The following is a 21,088-nucleotide window of genomic DNA, read 5'->3' as shown; positions in this document are numbered from 1 at the left end:
GCTCTGTGATAGTCTCAATCTGCTGCATCTTCAACAAGGGCTATAATCTACCATTGCCTGGGTAGAAAGATAAGTATCTTTAACAAATGGCATAACTTACAGTTATCTGGGTAGAAGGTTAAGTATTTAAAAGACAGTGGTTTTTCTCGTTTAATGAATGGTGTTCTCCTCTACGGTCTATAAACTCTAACCAAAGGAACATTTATAGTCAGATTTACTTAGAGTGTCAGGCATGAATTGCCTCCTCTTGGCTGGGCCTCTAATGCAATTAGACAGCCATTGGACATCCCCCAAATAAAAACACCACTATTGCACCATTGGTGATATATTGCTACCTACTCATCATTTTGGTTCGTAGGCTTTACAACTCAATAGGACTACCTAGTTCTCTACTTCTTTGGCAGTTTGTATAGCACCTTCTCATATTGTGAGGGATAGTATTCATGAAGGAGGCCCATAATTCCAAACAATTCAACTGTCTCAATCTCCCCTGCTCCAGAGGTACAGAATGCATTAACATATCCAGAGTTTTATATAGATTCTAGGACTGTATGGTAGTACTCATGTTTATGAGGTAAGCAACTTATGCTCTGAGCTGTCACTCCAGGACCCAAACTGGATATTTAAATAAATTTGCTTCAGTAAACATGAAAGAAATCACATTTCTACAAACCATCATATAGAAAGGAAAGATATTTGTCACAATATTTGTTGATTTGTAATTATCTCACATTTTTGATAATTCTTCCTAAGAAGTTTGAAATCAATACTCAGATTCTAATATTTCCAAATAATAATTAAGATATCTCAATATATTGGGGGCTGTATTGGCTCATGACTTAGAGATAAGTTTTACTGAGGTAGCATGAATTTGCTTTCTATGAAAATAGATTATCTGTTGGATGTAAGTATATTGTTAATCTCAGGAAATGGGCTGGTGTCTCTTTTTCAAGTTGCCATAATTTTAATTATGCAGAGAACTTCCAGGGCTAGAGATTTGCTCAAAAAATCTTTCCCTTGCAATCGTGGGGGCATGAATTGATTCTCAGATACCATATAAAACAGCAACAGCGATAACAAAACTGGGTATGGTGCTGCTTGCGAAGCCCAAAGCTGGAGCATAAGACAGGAAACTCCTTGTGGAAATGGCTCACTGGCATTCTCACCAGGAATCCTCAGCCATCTTCAAGCCAAAAGAGACCGTGTCACAGTCAAAAGCACCTAAGTAAATAAAACCAAGGATTGCCCCTCTGTTTTTCACACATGTGTATTTATAAATATGCAAGAGCATGTTCCTGTACATATATACACTCCCATTGCCCACACACACAAGACTTTTCAGCTTAACGATACCTTTTTTGTTTGTCTGTTTTATGGTTATATCCTGTTTGACATCATCTTTCTCCCATAAACAATGTCTTTCAAGAAAGTAATGTCATTTTGAAATTGTATATTTCAGGAGTGTTTCACATATCAGTACTTCTGAATTTTTCAAATAATATTTCTCTACTGGATATACAAATAGTAATTTCATTAAAAAGGAAAAGAATCAGCAACTATTTATTGTTCAAATACTTGTAAATTCACTGTATTTTCTCTTCATTCTTTAAGATTGCTGAAGATTGATTTAACATTTGTCAAGGTTAATCCTTTAAACACTCCTGAAAGAATGCAGTTTACTGTAATTCTTGCCCTTTCCTTCCTGCTAGGGTCATAGTCTTCTCTAGTTTGAAGGGAGAATTCTTACCCATAGAGGATGCCGATGCTGGGTGATCCTGTTAAGCTTCATGGATCACTGATTCCCGAGGAAAAGAAGTATTTTAAAAGATTGTCAGAAACAGAGCATTTTAAAATGTTTTGTTTTTAATTGATATAGTTCTTCAGTGTTTGACATTTGACAAGTATTTTGATCAAGCAATCAAGGTAAAAAACATACACAAACGATACAGTGTTTACTGAATTTAGAACAATATATTACTTTTGTAGGATATTTAAATTGTAATTTTATATGGATGAGATTTTGCCTACCTGTTTGCATGTGCACCATGTTTGTGCAGTGTCCAGAGAAGTCAAAGGAGGGCATGTCATGTCATAGAATACAGTTACAGACTGTTGTGAGCTGCCATGTAGCTGCTGGGAAGCAAACCAGAGTCCTCTGGAAAAAAGCACAGCCGGTGCTCGGACCCTCTGCACCAACTCATTCTCCTCCTCACCTTCATTTGCTTCGTCACCTGAGACAGCAGAATAATTTATTTGTTGTACACTTAACACACTCAACCACAGTTGAGGACATGTCTATTCCAGAGTGCCACAGGTCTGGGGCAGGTAGCAGAACAGATTGTTTCTGTTGTCAGCAAGGTAGCTCCTGATTGTGGTTCTTTGCCATGTAACGGGGATATAGGAGCACACCCACCAGTGCTCAAGCCAACAGACTTCCTTAATTCTGCTTCCAGCCTCCAGGGGGCCCAGTCTACCAAACTGGATCATCTGCAATGCCTTGTTTTCATTCACTTCAGCCTGTGTAGTCCCTCCTTCCATTTTGCTGTCAGGACACAGGTTCAAGTCAGATTGTGCTAACAAAAGCTTTACTTGAGATCTGTAAGTCTGCTTTCTGTATCCTAAAGAAAGCCTTGGTCTTTCCTTTGCATCCTTTGTAAGCACTGGCCTTTTCACTGCCTCTTCCCTCCCCAGAATGTCTATTGTCAACAGCTCAGAGCAAATACCCTTTTCAAAGTATTGCTTTTATATTTACTTCTGAGATTATATTGTAATAACATTATTTTCCTCTATACCCCTTTCTCTCTCCAAGCCCCCTTTTCCCTTTTTAAAATGCATGGCTTTTTTTTTCCATTAATGGCTGTTACATGCATTTATATTCCTGAATATAACCTTCTCAGTCTTTATAAATTACCTGTATGTATGTGTTCAGGGATGATCATTTGTTATTTGATAACCAATTGGTATGCTCTCCGTCCCTGGGGAAAACTATTTCTCCCACATCCAGGATTCCTCAATTTCTTTGTGACTGGCTATGGATCTGTGCATCTGCTTCCATCAGTCATCACAGAACTTTTCTCCAATGACTGATGGAGGCCGCATTTGCTTTCCCTCATCCATTTGGGCATGTCTATTGGTGTTGTCTTTTAGGCGTCATGTTGGTGAGACTTTATGGGGGTTGCTTACAACATTCCTAGGTGATACAGTCTCACTGCAAACTCCCTGATCTGCTGTCCCTCTGTCCCTTCTTCTGCAATGGTCTCTGAGCCTTGGTGCAGGAGCTGTCTCATAGAGCATCCGCTGGGACTGTGCTCCACAACTCTACAGTTCTGTTTGTCTTGTTTTTAATAGCAGCATACCTGGAATTTTTCTCTATTGCATTCAGTGTGTGTGTGTGTGTGTGTGTGTGTGTGTGTGTGTGTGTGAACAATTATAGAAAAGAGGGCCTTGTCTTGATTGAGAGCAACAGAAGTTACATGGGAGTGGTTGGAGGGAGGACAGGTAAGGAAGGTAAAGATGTAATTATAATACAATCTCAAAATTAATGTAAAATTCCAGCAAGTGATTTTTTCTTCAAAGCTTATATAAAAAAACGAAAGATCCTTATTATTGAATATAACGTTGCTGTGAAGCCAAGTAGTTACCTGAAATTACTCAGACATAAAAACAAATCTAATTACGAAATCATCATAACATTTTGTTTGTTTGTTTGTTTGTTTGTTTTCAACAAGTATTGTGTCAACCTGGTGCAGAAGTACAGAGAAGTTTCAAGGAAAGCTCAGTTGCTGATATGGATCTTAGAGGATGTCACAGGCTCAGTGAAATACTAAGGAATAAAAACCTGGATTTTTTTTCCTATTTATTAAAGCTAACAAAAAACACAAGATGAATGGAAAACACAATCTTTAAAGAAGATCTTCATATTAAAATAAAATTAAGATTGTATGAAAACACCAAGAAAGAACTTCCAAATTCAAAGATTATAATATAGTAACAATGTGTACTAGAGGTAGGTTTCCTAGGCGACCATCTATGACTAACAGTTTTAGATAAATACAGAGACGTGGTGTTTGTAAATGACACACATTTTTGTTCAACAGAAATATTCCACTCAGTCTTAGATACATTTAAAATTTCAGAATCTCTACTCTTATGCTTTATATCTATTATTAGGCAAGATAAGATTTTCTTTTTAACACAGACGCCATGATGCTGTGAAAAATTAATAATTAACTCTTTCCAGCTGTCCATGGAGTCAAGTACTTTTAATCCAAACTCTGAGGCAGCTAGTGGAGGGGAAATGTTGTAATTATACGAAGATATTAAAAGTAAAAGGAATCATTGAGGAAGCATTTACTATTAGTGCATGTAGAGCATTTGTACACCAGAGAACAGGAAGATTCATATCCTGCATGGAGTGAGTACTGGAAGAGTCAGCTCTCACCACACTTTTCCGAAATCTGTTCAATTGTAAAACCTAAATTGTTCATTCAAAGAATATTTCATTTAACATTTTCAGACCAAGGATGCCTGCAAGAACTGTGGAAAGTTAAACTATGGAATAGGAAATGCTACTGTGTTATCCTAGGTTTAATCAAATGACTGCCATGGTTGGATCGAGGTAAGTTAGAGTAAGTTTTCCCACTTTAAAACCTATGCATTAAAATACTCTAGCATCAATAAGTTACTTTCAAATAAATCACAAATATTGTTATTTGCAGCATTATTTTACTTTAGTTTTGTTTTTAAAAGGCTGAATGTGTACATAAATAGAAAATCGTATGGCAATGAATGAGCATGAGAAATTGCAGGGATCTGAAAACACTGAGAGCTACTTCACTGTTATTTAAAGGACCAGTAAACCTCACACCATGGTATTCCTCCAAATTATTAAGGTTTCAGAGTGGAACTCTCAAGAGAAATTGTGAAACATGTCCAATTTGATATTATTTAAGATGCTGTAAGAAGTAGGACCCAATACAAATGTTTAGGTAAAATCTATTTTTACTTGCTTATCTTAAGAATGTCTAGTAAAAAATCAGAGATTCACATGTTGACTTTATCAAACGACAAATTTAGTAGCAAAGTACACTTAAAGAAGTATATTTATAATAATCACAGTGTATTAATTAGTAATAAGAATAGTAGTACATTTTCAAATGCTGATTCTAGATCTTTGCAAATAGCAAAGCATAATGAAACTGAGCAGACTAATAGGAAAGAAAGTAGAAAACCAAAATTACCAACATCAGGAACGTTACAGTGGTGATTACCATGCAGTTTACATGCATTAAAAAATGCAGGCACTATTATGAATTAGACATTAATTAAATTCAAAAAATTTATTTTAAAATTTGAATTCGACAAAAGGTACCAAAATATAATGGAAATTAGAATTGACCCATATATGGTGGTATTTTATTTGTACTGAAATGTGATTTTAATTGTATGTTAATAAATAAAGTTGCCCGGGGGTCAGAGCTATTAGGGCCATAGCAAGAGCATGGCGGTGGTGGTAGTGCATGCCTTTAATCCCAGTGCTTGGTAGACAGAGCTAGGTAGATCTCTGTGTGTTCAAGGATACAGCCAGCATTGGAGACATACGCCTTTAAGACCTGGAGGGCTGTACTTACAGGCAGTGGCGAGGTAGTCACGTGTTTGGGTTTACAACCAATGAGAAGGCAGAACAGAAAGACTATATAAAGACAAACACACAGGAAGTAGGCCCTTTTTGGAGAGGTCTCTTGGCTAACTGCAGCAGGCGGGTAAGTCTCTTGGCTTTCTTCTTTACATTGGTTCTGTGTTTCTTATTTAATAATATGGTTGATTACATCTACACTAATAGACAATTAGAAATCTATTTTATAAAAATATAGACAAAATTCTAGGTTTTGAACAAAAACATTAAAAATTACTTTTCAAAATAAGAAATAAAAGCGAATAGTTCATAGCTTAGTTCCTACTATGGACAGAGACGTGGGCAGGTAAGTTTATTTAAATAATGAATGCTGTTTTCCCGTAACAAAATCATTCCTGTCATTTATTACAGGAGCAAATTATTTGGGAGAAAGCATCTGATAGTTTTCTAGAGCTACAGAGAGAGAATTTGATATTTGTTAAAATTTATTAACTATAAATGATAAAATTCTCATCAATTTGAATATAACAATTTTAATTTTACTAAAGGAATGTGTTAACATGTGCACTCACATTATATGAACAATATGACCAAAATAGTTACTAAGGTCATAAAATGGCAAGATGTAAACATATCAGTTTAATTGAACATAAAACTATAAATTGTTGCTATTAAAATACAGCAAGAAAAAATTAAATTCCAAATATGTAAGAAAAGAATAAACTTGACAGTATTAAATATTAGTGTAAATATTTTTATCAATGTGTAATAACTGATCACAATTTTTCATTATTTAATACTAACAGAACTCAATTTTATTTGCATATGAGAAAAACACAAATGAAGCATTACATTGTAAAGTCAAATTATAATTGTACCAAATTACACATGGAAAATATAAATTAGAAAATAATCATATTAGAATTCTTAACTAAAATATTAATCTATATTCTAAATTTTAAAAAAAATGTAATTTAATCTAAGTCTTTAATGTATTTTTTCATTAGCTCTATGTGGACCTAGTTTATTGTATATTTGTATCTAATATGTTTATTAATTGGAAATATAACTGAGCTTTTGAAAAATTATTTTTAAGTGCAAGTGATTTTTTTTAGTTAAACATTCAATGCTCTATATAAACTTATCAAGTTACTCAGTCTCCATTTTAATCTTTTAGTCCTAATTCTGTAAAACTGCCATTATTTAAATCTCTTAAAGTGCTGATGTTGGAAGGACAGACAGAACTTCAGAGGTGACGTTTGCAGCTGGCAGGGATCAGCACAGGGTGGAGGACTAATCTCCTTCCTTGAAAAGCTGTTAAGTCAACATAATTTTCAAAATAATGATGCTGGTTTATTAAGAAGCATAAAATTAAGCTAAAATATGTTCATGCCAATCATTTGTTTCTCTTCAAGTTTTAAAATAAGTGACTAATTATAGTGTCAGAAATGAATAACATGTCAAAAGTTTGAAGTGGAAATAAATAATAATCTGAAGTGCATGTGAAAGAAATTCTGATGTGTTTGTCACAGCATGAAATGACTTAGAACAACACTGTAGATTTTTGCATTTAAGACCCTACAACAAAGACAAGCATAATTTGATGATACTTCAGTGTGGTAACTAGACAACACTAAATACATGTAAGACCATACTTGCATAACATTTTTGAATAAATAAAATAGTGAACAAACTGAAGCAGGGCATATATGGAACATTAGAATTATTTGTATGGTTTTATAGAGAGGTGCATGCATAGTTCAACATTCTCTAATAGAATTAGAGGTATAGAAGAAGTTAAATGATTTTTAGCATTTTAACTACAGCATACCTAGCAACTCTGTGATTATATACATGCATATATATTATATGTAAGCATATATATGTGTGTATACATTCAATACGTTACAGAAAAGAAACATATTCACAGATTAATAATTTACTTGAGAGTTGTAGGTTTTTGAGAAATAAATCCTTCACATTAAGTGGGAAATTACTTTTTGTAGGAAAAAATTATATTTATGTGGTGTTTTGAATACAGAGTATTTCCTCATATGCTTAGTCAAGCTAACACTTGTGTGCCAGCTGGAGTGATGCTAGGAGATTTTAATGGGCAGCTGAAGCATAGTTGGAAGAAATGTTTCGTTACAGGTGTGCCTTGAGAGTATGAAAGCCTTGCCTCAGCTCCACCTCACTCTGCTTCCTGCTTGCTTGTGTATAAATATGTGATCTTTCGGCCTCTTGCTCAAGCCTCCACTTCTGCACATTGATGCCATGCAGCTGCCCAGCTTTGATGGACTGTTACCTCTCTAGGACAAGAAGACAAAGTAAACTCTTTCTTCCTTAATTGCCATTGGTCATGATATTTTATCACAGTTATTACTTTTGTAACTTTAATAGAATTGAAATATTCTAAATTATGTCATCAAAATTCTCCATAAACTATTCCATCCTCCCCTTTCCTGGTTTCTGTAACAAAGGAGAACAATGAATATTGTTGTTGGTTGTATTTTTACTCTTAGCCGTTTGGCTCTTTGGGGAGCCCTCCACCCAGTTCCCAGATAAATCACACAGAGTCTTTTTCTTTCTATGAAGGCCCTGCCTTAGCTTGGCTTGTTTCTAGCCAGCTTTTCTTAACTTAAATTGTCCCATCTACCTTTTGCCTCTGTGCTTTTACCTTTCTCTTACTTATGTATATCTTAAATTCATTCTTACTCCATGGCAGGCTATGTGGCTGCGTGGCACTTGCTCTTTCTTCTTTTTCTCCCAGATTTCTACTTCTAATTACTCTCTCTGCCTGCCAGCCCCGCCTCTCCTTTCTCCTGCCTCGATATTGGCTGTTCAGCTCTTTATTAGACCATCAGGTGTTTTAGACAAGCAAAGTAACACAGCTTCACAAATGTAACAGAAAAATGCAACACATTTTTGCATCACTAAACAAATGTCCCACAGCATAAACAAATGTACACATCTTAAAATGATATTCTACGAGAGTATATAGAATTACAACCAAAAGTTTTGGCAACGTTTGACACTATCTCCAATAGGAATATGTGTGTGTGTGTGTGTGTGTGTGTGTGTGTGTGTGTGTGTGTGTGTATGTGTGTGTGCATATGTGTGTGTGCATGTGTGTAGCAGGGGTGTAGAAGGAAAATATCTTGCAGATCTCCCTACTTGTCCTATAACACTTGATTTCGACTTTATTCCCTATGTAAATTTGCTGCCTCCAAATAAAGTTATATTCAAAGACAGTTGTAGAAAGGATTTTAAAACAGAATTATTTTAAAAAGTGGCCCATTACAGCCTAAAAATAAGTCCTAGTTAATAAATCTTCTCTTCCTAATCAGCACTGAATAGTTTTCAGAATCCCTTTTTCCTAGTCTATGAATAAAATCTGATAATTCTCAAAGCTTTGACTTGTAGTTCCCCAATTATTAATGACATTTCATGGATTGAATTTTCTGCAACTATGCTGACCGAAAGGTTTGTTAAAACCAGAACATGAAATATATGTAGGTTCATCAAGGTTGTGTTTGGGTCTGTAGACAACCAACTTTAAACTAGAATTCAATTATAATTTCTCTTTGATCATAACAATAAAACAACAAAAGATATTGTATATAACTTTTAAATCTAATGTCTGTGATGAAGTGTTTTCCCATCTTTATATCCAGACAGAAGTGAACACTACCAAAATAATTTATTATCTTTTAAAAAGTTTTAATTGTGGACTGTGTGAGATGGCTCAGGGTGTGAGGGCCTTGCCCTTCAATCCTGACAACCTGAGTTTGATTCCTAGAGCCCACATAACGACAGAGAGAAAACCTAACCCAAGAGAGCTCTTCTGACCCCCACAAATGCCCTGTGGCTAATGTGTACCCTCAATATATGCCATAAACATACAATAACAATCAGATTAAATTTAATTGAATTGTAATAATTATATATATCAATGAGATATAACATGTACTTTAATACATACATATAAAATGCAATAATCAAACTATGGGCCTTTTTTTAAATTTTAAAATCGATTTCCTTCAAGTTCCTAGGTTTTTTTCTTAGTTTGTAGAGTTTAATATCATAATATTTAGGTTTTCCTGCAAGTGTATTAAAATTTGTTTTTATAACATTTATATCATCATTGCAAATAAGGTATCATCTTATTGTTTGTTTGCTTTGTTTTTAATTATGGGGAACGATATATAAAAGCACCTAGAAACCTAACATACTTTTCACAATACTCAAGAAGAAATATGTTTTAGAAATTATTATTGTATCTAGCCTTGGTAAGGCAGACTGATAAAAGCCCATCAACTCTAGAATCAAGCATGACATGTTTAAGTCCTTTCTGGGCTTCAGAGTAAGTGCAAACGCTGCTTGGGCGACTTAGAACGAATCTAAGAATACAATGCAAAAGAGGGCTAGGGATGCTCAAGGCTGGAGTAAGAGTTTATTGAATATGAGAGACTAGGTCGGTACCCAAACTATAAATTGTATTTTAAATTTGTTATAATTACATAATGAAATAACAATTTTGTAACAAAAACTAAAGTTTAAGAGAACATATGGGCACAATACTCTAATATAAATATTCCTGTCTGATAAAATTGCTAGTGTGTAATCAATTTATGTTGCTGGAATTACATAAATGACTATGTTAAAACATCAACAGAAAATATCTACATCAAATACTAATTTGTTATTAGTGTTATTTTTATCATAATTATTAAGAACATGACATTTATTTTTTTCACTGATATAAAATTTCCTGGATGCCTTGTTCAGCTACCATGAGAGAAGCTTCCTCCTGCAGTAGATGAAAAAGAACTATAGAGACCCATAGCCAGACATTTCAAACAGAGTAAGAGATATTGGAACACTCAATCTGAAATAGGATGTCTCTATTAAATTCCTTCCCTCTGAGCTCGGGAACCCTAGAGAGAGGAGGAAGGAAGAATATAAGAGCCAGAGGGGATGGAGGACACCAGGAAAACAGGCCCTCTAAAAAATAAAACCTGAGCAAACCTTGTATGAACTCAGAGAGACAGAAGCAGAGAGCACAATGCTTGGAAAGGTCTGCACCAAGTTCTCTGCATATATATTATGACTTTCAGTGTAGTGTTCTCAAAGGATTCCTGGGGGTATGAAAGAGTGGGTCTCTGATTCCTGTGCCTTGTTGTGGGTCCTTTTCCTTCTGTTGGTATGACTTGTCCAGCTCCTAATAGTTTTAGTGATAGTTTTCATTTTATCTTATTGTATTTTATTTTGCCATGTTAAAAATAATGAGTCAGTGAATGAAAACTAGTCACTAGGATTCACAACAGAACTGTCACTTATACTAGCTGAGAGAGAGCAAAAAATCAATTTTCTTCATTAGAGTGACACTGAGCATATCAACCACTCAAAGACAGGCCTCATGTTCTGAAGTAGATGACCAACACATAACGGACTCCACAGTATGGACTCCACATTTTGTTCTGTTTTGTTTTGTTTTTGTGTGTGTGCTTTTATTTGGGTTATGGTTTGCTGTTTTTTGTTTTGTTTTGTTTGGAGCAGGGTTGGGATGTGCTTCTATTTTGTTATTTTTGGTTTTGGGGAATTTGTTGTATTGGGTTTTTGTTTCTTTCTGGATAAAAAAAATAAAAACCATGTAGTTGGAAGAGTGCAAACAGGAAAAGGATCTGGAAGGACTGAAGGGAGGGAAAGAATATGATCAAAATATATTTTAAATTAAAAATTGTTTTAAATATTTAAAAATATAATAAAAAGATAAAAATAACAGAAAAGCTATTTTTTTCTGGATGCTTTAGTCTTCTTTTTTCACTTTATAACTGGTCAGACAAATGACAAGTATTTGTGTCATGATGCATTTTCTTTCATGTGTATTGAATGTATTGAATGCTCACATAGAGAGCAATTAAACGGGAGAGAAGAATATTGGAATAATGTTGGAATATTGTTCTCTGACTTTGTTTTATTTGTTCATTTGTTGTTTTACTATTTATTTATCACTTTCTATTCTCTGGGTATTGTTAGAAGGCCTTACACATCATAGGCAGATGAAATACCCAAGTATCTTGATGTGTGTTTTTCAACTTGTGTGTTATGTGCACTTTACTCCAGTTTTAGGTATGATTTATCCCTTGAAATTTTAGTTACTATAAATAGTAATTCACCTTTTTGGTTTTTTTTAATTTTTTTTTCAATTTAACTCAATTTATTAAATCCTCTGCATACAGTGGATTTAAGATGTCTCTTTAAGCACTTAAAGATGTATGTTTTAGGGGCTGTGGGAATACACCTCGTGTGCAGAAATGATGAGACATTTTCCTCTTCTCATTTCATCAGACAAGTCAGGCTGTGTAACAGGCTGTCCGACAACATGCCCTGGACGGGGTGACTGACTTATAATGAACTGCACTTACGTAAGGTTATAAGATCATCAATTTGAGAGGGCCCGGCAGGGAGCTGGGGAAGAGAAGCTGCAAGCGGGAGAGGAAAGAGTAAAAACTTATGTAAGTAAAGTTCTCACGTACGACATTCTCAGAAGAAATAAATATCAAATTAAAAAATAACCATGCTGCATGTTCCCGCTTTAATTTTATGCATTTTTTAATTTTTGAATATGTGCCAATATTCTTTTTTCATTTACTTTTCAGATTATTAATGTTGATATATATACATATATGTATATAGTATGTGTGTTTGTATATATGTTTACATATACATTCATAAAGTAATCTGCTTAGTCTATATAATATTGCTGATATATATGTTCTCAAAGCTGAATATTTGTTATTGGATGAACAGTTGATGTGTTCTTTCCTGGAGAAGACGATTTCTCCCTCTCTCAGCATTCCTTATTTGTTTGTAGTTTTTCTGTAAAGTGATTTTCTTATCAAAAAAAATCATTCAGTGCCCTATCTCTAATAATCTAAGACTCTATAAAAGGAACGATGATAACCAACCTACAATTCACAGCCCCAGAGAGGCTAGATAACAAAGAGGGCCTAGAGAGGGATGCATGGATTCCCTGGGAAGGGGAAATAGACAAGATCTCATGGGTAAGCTGGGGGCTGTGTTCAGAAAACAGGATGTGGGCAGGATGAAGAGGAAGACCAATAGTAAGACCATTTGAGCAGCATAAATTAATCTTGTGTTAAAAAGGGGGCATACCAAGTTGAGTGGGCCAGGAAGGCAGACCTGGGAAGTGTCAGCAAGGGGAGCTGGCCATGAGCAAAACACTTATGAAGCTGCCAAAGAATTAATATTACACACACACACACACACACACACACACACACATATATATATATATATATATTATATAATGTTAATATATATGACCTGGTATATATGATCTAGTTACAATCCATTGGCCTTATCACCTAATGTAGTAATATTGTCATTTAGCTTTCATTGTATGATCATCAGGGGGCACAGACTTTCCAACCATTTTACCCAGTAATTATCTTCTATTACAAGTTTTCATCAAAGTCAAGGATTTCATAGTTGGAAATTCTCTGGCTCTTATAGTTAACAGCAGTTTCATTTGACTCTGATCTCTTTAAGATAAGAAACTTTGACTCTTTTGGAGGCCAGCCAAATATCTAATTTGGACTTAATTATTATTGACTTACAAAATGAAGCAAACTATTCAAGTGTTAGCTACAAATCAGGATACAGGTTAACCCAAGGCATGGTATATCTGTTCATGTAAAGCATTTTATGAATGCTAAAATTTCATTTTACTAAGAGCTATTAATTAGCAATTTGGATTTATAAACTTTCTTTGTAGTTTATAGTGAATGATTTTCTGTTGCATTAATAATTTATACATTTTACTTATACCAATTTAAATATAATATAGAAATTGCTTGTACTTTGAAGAGATTGACATAGCAGTTTAGAAAACCAAAATACTATGAAAAAACAAGATACCTTCCAGTCTCACGCATGGTATCTAATATAATACTGAAAATATATTGATTTTATTTTGTGAAACAATAGTAATTACAATTTTTGCAACAGATGCCAAGAGTGTAGGACTGTATCTATCACTTCAAATCTTCACTACTGAATGGGAAAGTGTTTAAGCTGCTGATTTAGAACTTATATCTTTACTAAATCAGTTAAATTTTATTTTGCTCTGTGTCATGGCCTATGCCTTTAATTTCAGTACTTGGGGGTGTCGAATCAGGAGGTCAAGGCAGTCCTTATGTATACGTTGAACTCCAGATTAGCCTGAGCTATCTAAGAAATTAGTCAAAACACCAAGAGAAAAACAAATACCATCTTAATTTTGGGGACTCCTCAAGAGAAAAAAGGAAGAAATATGACTTGTCACCTAAGTCAGAGTGCATTAATAATAAGATTTTTACAGTGAAGAGAATATCTATTAAATGTATCCGATTGTATCAGGGCAATATTTATGTAAAAGTAGCTGTATCTCTGGGTCATTGCTTTTTGGACAATGACAAGTCAGCTGTTTCAAAAGGTGTATGTAGTCAAATAAAAAAAATGTACGGACACAGTGCTCATGCTATGGCTTGAAGTACAGAAAGATTTGAGATCTCAAATCACCCTCTCTTTCAGAAATTTCCTGCTCTTGAATGCCATTGTCTCATAGTTATACAAGGCAGTCATAGTAAGAGACAGACATGCTGGTGATGAACAGGCCTAAGCCGGTTGCTCCCACTTATCTTCTCCCAGAAATCAGAAACATTTGCAGTCCTTACATACTAGAGGAGATTGCATAAAGTATTAATAAATGGGGCACTAAGGAGAACATTTGCATTTCAGAGGTCAATTTAGGGTTCCATCATATACCATCATGTGGCTCACTTTATTCCAAGAAGTCATGGTAAGACCTTTATTCTCCCAGTGACCAGAGATCAGGAATGTTATCGCTCATTTAAAAACTCAAACACTGATGGAATGTCCAACTGCCACATGGAGAAAACACAACAATTAATTTTTTTCTTGCTTTGATTCTATTTTTATTATTTATTTTATTTTTTGAGATTATACTATAATTATATAATCCCCCCTTCCTTTTTCTCCCTCACCTTGCTCTTCCATACCTCTCCTTGTTCTCTTTCAAGTTCATAGAATCTTTTTTTCTAATAACCTATATAAAATGATTTTGAGTGCACTACTTTGAAAAAATGAAAAATACTGGAATTTACAAAATGACAAACAATGAGAACAGTGAGGAAGACAAAATATACCTATTTACAATAAGATATTCTCCCTAGTATGACCCTTTGTTGAAGGAAAAAAAATATAAGTGCGTTATCACAAAACAAGTTAAACATAGAAATATTTATCTAAGTGGGAAAAAAAAACTGACCATGATAACTATGGGTATCAATGCAGTAACTCAGAGCTTTTAGATAAAATGATTGTTTTCTAGGGTCCTCCTACAATGAAGTTGTGAAAAATTATCAGAAGGGAATCATTTCTACCCAAACTGAAATGGGCACTGATGTCATTTTCTATTATTTTATTTTATCCAGCAACTCACTCCAAGTTCTCACAATACTAAGAAAAAAATGTTTACACAAATTAAGTTATACTCCAATCCATAATAAAATATTTTTATGCAATAACAGTGCATAATTTTGATACATCCCTTACTAAGTATATTTTATCGTACTGGCTAGTAAATAAGAATTAAAGGTAGTGGTTATTCTTGTTGAATGGAAAAAATATGGCAACTAAGGAAGAGCACATGCTATATTTCAAAATCCTCTCTAAAATTCTACATTTCAAGTTGAGTAAAACAAAATATCTGTTTTATTCTTTCATTATTATAATATAACATGTACTATGTTGTGGTATTGTTTACAATAGGTGAATAACAGCCATGCTGAAATAAATAATAAGAGAGATCATATGACAAAATGCAAAGGAGATTATCACATGGCAAACGTAAAATAGAACGCCCTGCACAGCAGATGATTTCAAGGGAAGATTTACAACTGCACACCACGTATGCACTGCCCATACTGTACCAGTGTTACAAATGCCCTTGCTGGATAGCCTTTGTGGCCCATTAACTAGGAGCAGGGGCCCTAGTTTCAGATCAGCATATGAACACGGGTCCATTGGGTCTCCACAGGGCAAGACCCGTGGAGCTGCGCTCTCACTTGGTAAGAACCAGTGGGCCTCAGGGCAGTGCAGAATACTGCTGGAATGTGGCCTGCATGCTCTCTTCTTTCTCACAATGCTGATGATTCTCTTGGCAGTTTTGTTTTTTTGTCAGTCATTCGTGAGACAGATGTGATTGTTCCCAGAAATCCCATTTTTTCTCTACTACATTTTCCCCTAAAATTCTTTGGGAAATGATGATTCTCAGGTTCCTCATCTGGAAATACCGTGTTTATCATATTTTAACTTTGTAAGGACACGACTTGCCTGGCTTGAGATTTAGCCAAGATAATGAATTGCTGAGTGTTGTTTTAGGTTTTAAAGTTGTTTTGATCTAAAAATTGGGAAGAAAAAAAAAACATTTGTTTTTTCTTTCCCAGAGGTTAATCCTGTGGGTGGGAAAAACAGACTTGTTTTTGATGTATAACTAAGATGGCTCAAGCTATTCAGGGCCAGTAATTTGTGTAAAGTTCATCTGATGCTTGGAGAGTTCTTTGCACTGATGTCACAGTCCTGTCTTAGGACCTGAACCCAGGCTGTGTTGGGATTTCAGCAATCATATGTAAAAACACAGTATCAATAAATAATCATTAGTTAACATAAGTAACATAATATAATACATTTGTGGGCCATAGAGATGGTTCTGTGCTTGAGTACTGACTGTTCTTTCAGACCTGGGTTTGATTCCCAGTATATACCTGGTAGTTTACAGCTATCTGTAACTTCAGTTCCATGAATTTAGTGCCATTTTCTGACCTGCAAGGTCACTAGGCATGCATGTGGGATGCAGACATTCATGCAGGCCAAATACTCATACATTAAAATATAAAATAAATAATGCATCTTATATTTTAAATGAGAAAAAGATAGTTTGGTTTTTTAGGTAAAGAAAATGCAGATCAAATAAATTGTTTTACATTATTTAATTGAAAGAATAAACAGTAGGTACCATACCTCAAAGTAAACTGAATACTAAGAATGCAGAAAAACAACCCTGTTGGACTTCTATAGATAAAGCACAGGAAACGATGAAAGGAAAATGGATTACTAAAAGAATACATGACATTATTCCAGTTCTATCCATTTGCATTCCAATTTCCTGATGTCATTGCTTTTAACAGCCGAGTAATATTCATTGTGTAAATGTAAATGTAACATATTTTTTTATCCTTTCTTCTGTTTAGGGTCATCTAGGTTGTTTCCAGGTTCTGGTTATTACGAATAATGATGCTATGAAAATAATTGAGTGAATGTCCTTGGGTAAATTCCCAAAGTATTCTTGGGTCTTGAGATAGAGGGATGCCTAATTTTTCTGAGAAACTGCCATATTGATTTCCAAAGTAGCAGTAAAATTTTGTATTCCCACCAGCAATGGAGGCATTTTCCCCTTGCTCCACATCCTCTCCTGCATAAGCTATCATTGGTGGTTTTGATCTTAGCCATTCTGACAGATATAAGACAAAATCTCAGAGTTGTTTTGATTTGCATTTCCCTGATGGCTAAGGATGATGAACCCTTCTTTATGTGTTTCTATGCCATTTGAAATTCTATCTCTGAGAATTCTGTTTATATCAGTCCAATTTTTTAGTTGAATTATTGATTTTTTGATATATAGATTTTTATATATATTTTAAAAACCAGTCCTCTTCAGCACTTTGTTTCTTCCTTTTCTCATGTGGTCTTCATTTACCATGGTCTCCTATTCCTTGTTCTCCCTCTCTGTTCTTGATCCAGCTGGGATCTCCTGCTCTCTTTCCCTCGACCCTTGCCCTTCATTGGTCCCACTCATGTCCAGGTTGTTCATGAAGATCTCAGCCATTTCTCCGACATTAGGCAATTCTCATGTTTTTCTTGGGGTCCTGTATTCCAGGTAGCATCACTGGTGATGTGAGTAGCAGTCCAGTCATCCTTGTTCCACATCTAGTATCCTCCTATGAGTGAGTACATACCATATTTGTCTTTCTGAGTCTGGGTTACCTCACTCAGGATGATTTTTTCTAGATCCATCCATTTGCCTGCAAACCTCATGATGTCATTGTTTTTCTCTGCTGAGTAGTATTCCATTGTGAATATGTGCCACAATTTATTTATCCATTCTTCAGTTGAAGGGCATCTAGGTTGTTTCCAGGTTTTGGCTATTACAAACAATGCTGATATGAACATAGCTGAGCAAGTGCTCTTGTGATATGATTGAGCATTTCTTGGGTATATGCCCAAGAGTGGTATAGCTGGATCTTGTGGGAGATTGATTCCCAATTTTCTATGAAAGCGCCATATTGATACCCCCACAAAAGACTGCTGGCAATGGTCAAGAGACAGCCAGGACTGAACTACTCTGGTGAAGGAATGGCCAAACATCCTAATAGTCGTGCCAGAAGCCCCATCCAAGGACTGAGGAATCTGGATGCAGACATCCACGGCTGGGCCCTGGGTGCAGCTCCGGGAGTCTAATTTGTGAGAAAGAGGAGGGTTTATATGAGCAAGAATTGTTGAAACCAAGGTTGGATAAAGCACAGGGACAAATAACCAAATGAATGGAAAAACATGAACTATGAACCAAAGGCTGAGGGGCCCCCAACTGGATCAGGCCCTCTGAATAGGTAAGACAGTCGATTGGCTTGATCTGTTTGGGAGGCATCTAGGCAGTGGCATCAGGTCCTGGGCTCATTGCATAAGTTAGCTGTTTGAAACCTGGGACTTATGCAGGGACGCTTGGCTCAATCTGGGAGGAAGGGACTGGACCTGCCTGGACTGAGTCTAACAGGTTGATCTCAGTCCTCGGGGGAGGCTTGGCCCTGGAGGAGATGGGAATGGGGCATGGGCTGGGGGTAAGGGAAGGGGGGCAGGAAGGAGGAGAACAAGGGAATCTGTGGCTGATATGTAGAACTGAATGGTATTGTAAAATAAAATAATTTAAAAAAAAGAAAAAAACCAGTCCTCTGTCAGATATGTGATTGGTGAAGAACCTTTACCATTCTGTGGGCTGCCATTTTGTCCTATTGACAGTGTCCTTTGCTTTACAGTTTCAGGAAGTTCCATTTGTTAATTGTCTTAGTGTCTGTGCTACTGATGTTCTATTCAGGAAGTTTTTCTCCGGTGCCAATTCGTTCAAGGCTATTCCCTACTTTCTTTTCTATCAGGTTCAGTGTAGCTGGATTTATGTTGAGGTCCTTAATCTACGTGGATTTGAATCCTATACAGGGTAATAGATATGGATCTATTTGCATTCTTTTACATGCTGCCATCCAGTTATGCCAGCCCTATTTGCTAAAGATGCTTTCTCTTTTCCACTGTATAGTTTTTGGCTTCTTTGACAAAAATCAAGTGTCCATAAGTGTGTGGATTTACATCTGGGTCTTCAGTTTGATTCCATGGATCAACCTGTCTGTTTTTATGCCAATACCATGAGATTTTTATTACTATAGCTCTGTAATAAATCTTGAGATCAGAAATGGTGATACCTCTGGCAATTCTTTTAGTTTACAGGATTGTTTTAGCTATCCTGTTTTTTTTTTTGTTTGTTTGTTTGTTTTTCCGTGTTAGGTTGAGTATTGCTATTTCAAGTTTTTAAAAGCATTTTGTTAGAATTTTGATGGGGATTGTGTTGAATCAGTAGACTGCTTTTGGTAAGAGAGTCGTTTTTACTCTGATATTCCTGTGGATCCATGAGCATGGGAGATCTTTCCATCTTCTGACATCTTCTGCAGTTTCTTTCTTAAAAGTCTTAAAGTTGTTGTCAGACAAGCTTTCCACTTGCCTGGTTAAATCTACCCCAAGTTACTTTACAATGAGTTTGGCTACTGTGAAGGGTGTTGTTTCAGGTTTTTATTTATTTATTTATTTTTCTATTTAACCTTATATCCAACCACTTTGCTACAGGTGTTCATCGGCTCCAGAAGTTCTCTGATAGAATTGTTGAGATTGCTTATATATATCATGTCATCTGCAAATAGTGATGCTTCGACTTCTTTTCTAATTTACATCTCCTTGATCTCATGTTGTTGTCTTATTTGTTTTAATTAATATAATATATTCCATTAATTTTATTTTTCTCTTTAAAAAATATAAGATTTATTATTATATTTTATAAATAATTTAAATAAATATGGATGATTTATCCACGTGTATTACACATCACACACATGCCTCTTTCCTTCTGGGGTCAAAAGAGGACACTGGATCTCCTGAGTATTTACATATATTTGAAAACATACACAGACACACACACACACACACACACACACACACACACACACACACACACACGAATGAGCCTGTTTCTTTCCTTGTCTCTCTCCTTCTTTCTACCCATATAGGTGTATTTGTGTGTGTGTGTGTGTGTGTGTGTGTGTGTGTGTGTGCACATGCATGTGCGTGTGTGTTTGCATATGCATTTGAAAGAATGCATGTTTAAGGGTGTCAGTCAGAGGACAACTTGTAGGAATTGCTTCTGTGCTTACACCATGTGGGTAGAGGACTGAACTGAGGTCATCAGGCTTAGCTACAGGTTACCCAATTTGTCACCATGCTGAATCTAACAATATTTTAAAATTTCAATTATAAAATACAACAGATTTTATATACATTCATTTCATTTTTAGTTTATAAAATGCATGAAAACATTTTTAATACAGTTAAATATTTTGTTTACTTCTTAACAAGTGAAATAACTTTATATAATATTACAAATGGGCTAAGAAAACATTCAATATCCAGAAATGACTGATTTTATTTAGGCCACCATTTGGACATTAACATAAATGAAAGTTCTGTTTTGGAATATCATGGTGCTTTGTTTAATCCATCATACAGTTTATGGTACAGTTCCATAAGTAATGAGCTTCAAAAAAACCTACCACATTTATTTATTTATTTATTCTGTTTAGATTTGATATCATATTTTGGTGATGATGCACTTGAATAAAAATACATATTTAAAAAAAGATACAATATTTATCCAATATGGCAATTTGTATTTTTGTTCATACTTGATGTTGTGAAACTTTGTTTTACTTGAATAAACTGTGCAAGGCCTTCCTAATAAGATTTTAAATGCAGCAGCTTATTCCAGATAGAGTTTAGTAAATTGAGTTCTACATTCAGCACACTTAGCTGCTGTTTAATAGCAACAAGGGTGAGGCTGTCAAAGACAAACAATTAAACGGAGGTAAACCAATTTGAAGGAAAGAAAATTTCTAAATGTACTTCTGTGTAGACTGGCCATGTGTCATGGCTTACCTGAGGCAGGCCTGGGTTTTGTGTACTGCTTGTGTGTAATTATTCATTGTACTGGTTTAT

Source organism: Peromyscus leucopus, chromosome 13, assembly GCF_004664715.2.
Source record: "Peromyscus leucopus breed LL Stock chromosome 13, UCI_PerLeu_2.1, whole genome shotgun sequence".
Lineage (NCBI taxonomy): Eukaryota > Metazoa > Chordata > Mammalia > Rodentia > Cricetidae > Peromyscus > Peromyscus leucopus.
This window is presented reverse-complemented; position numbering follows the sequence as displayed.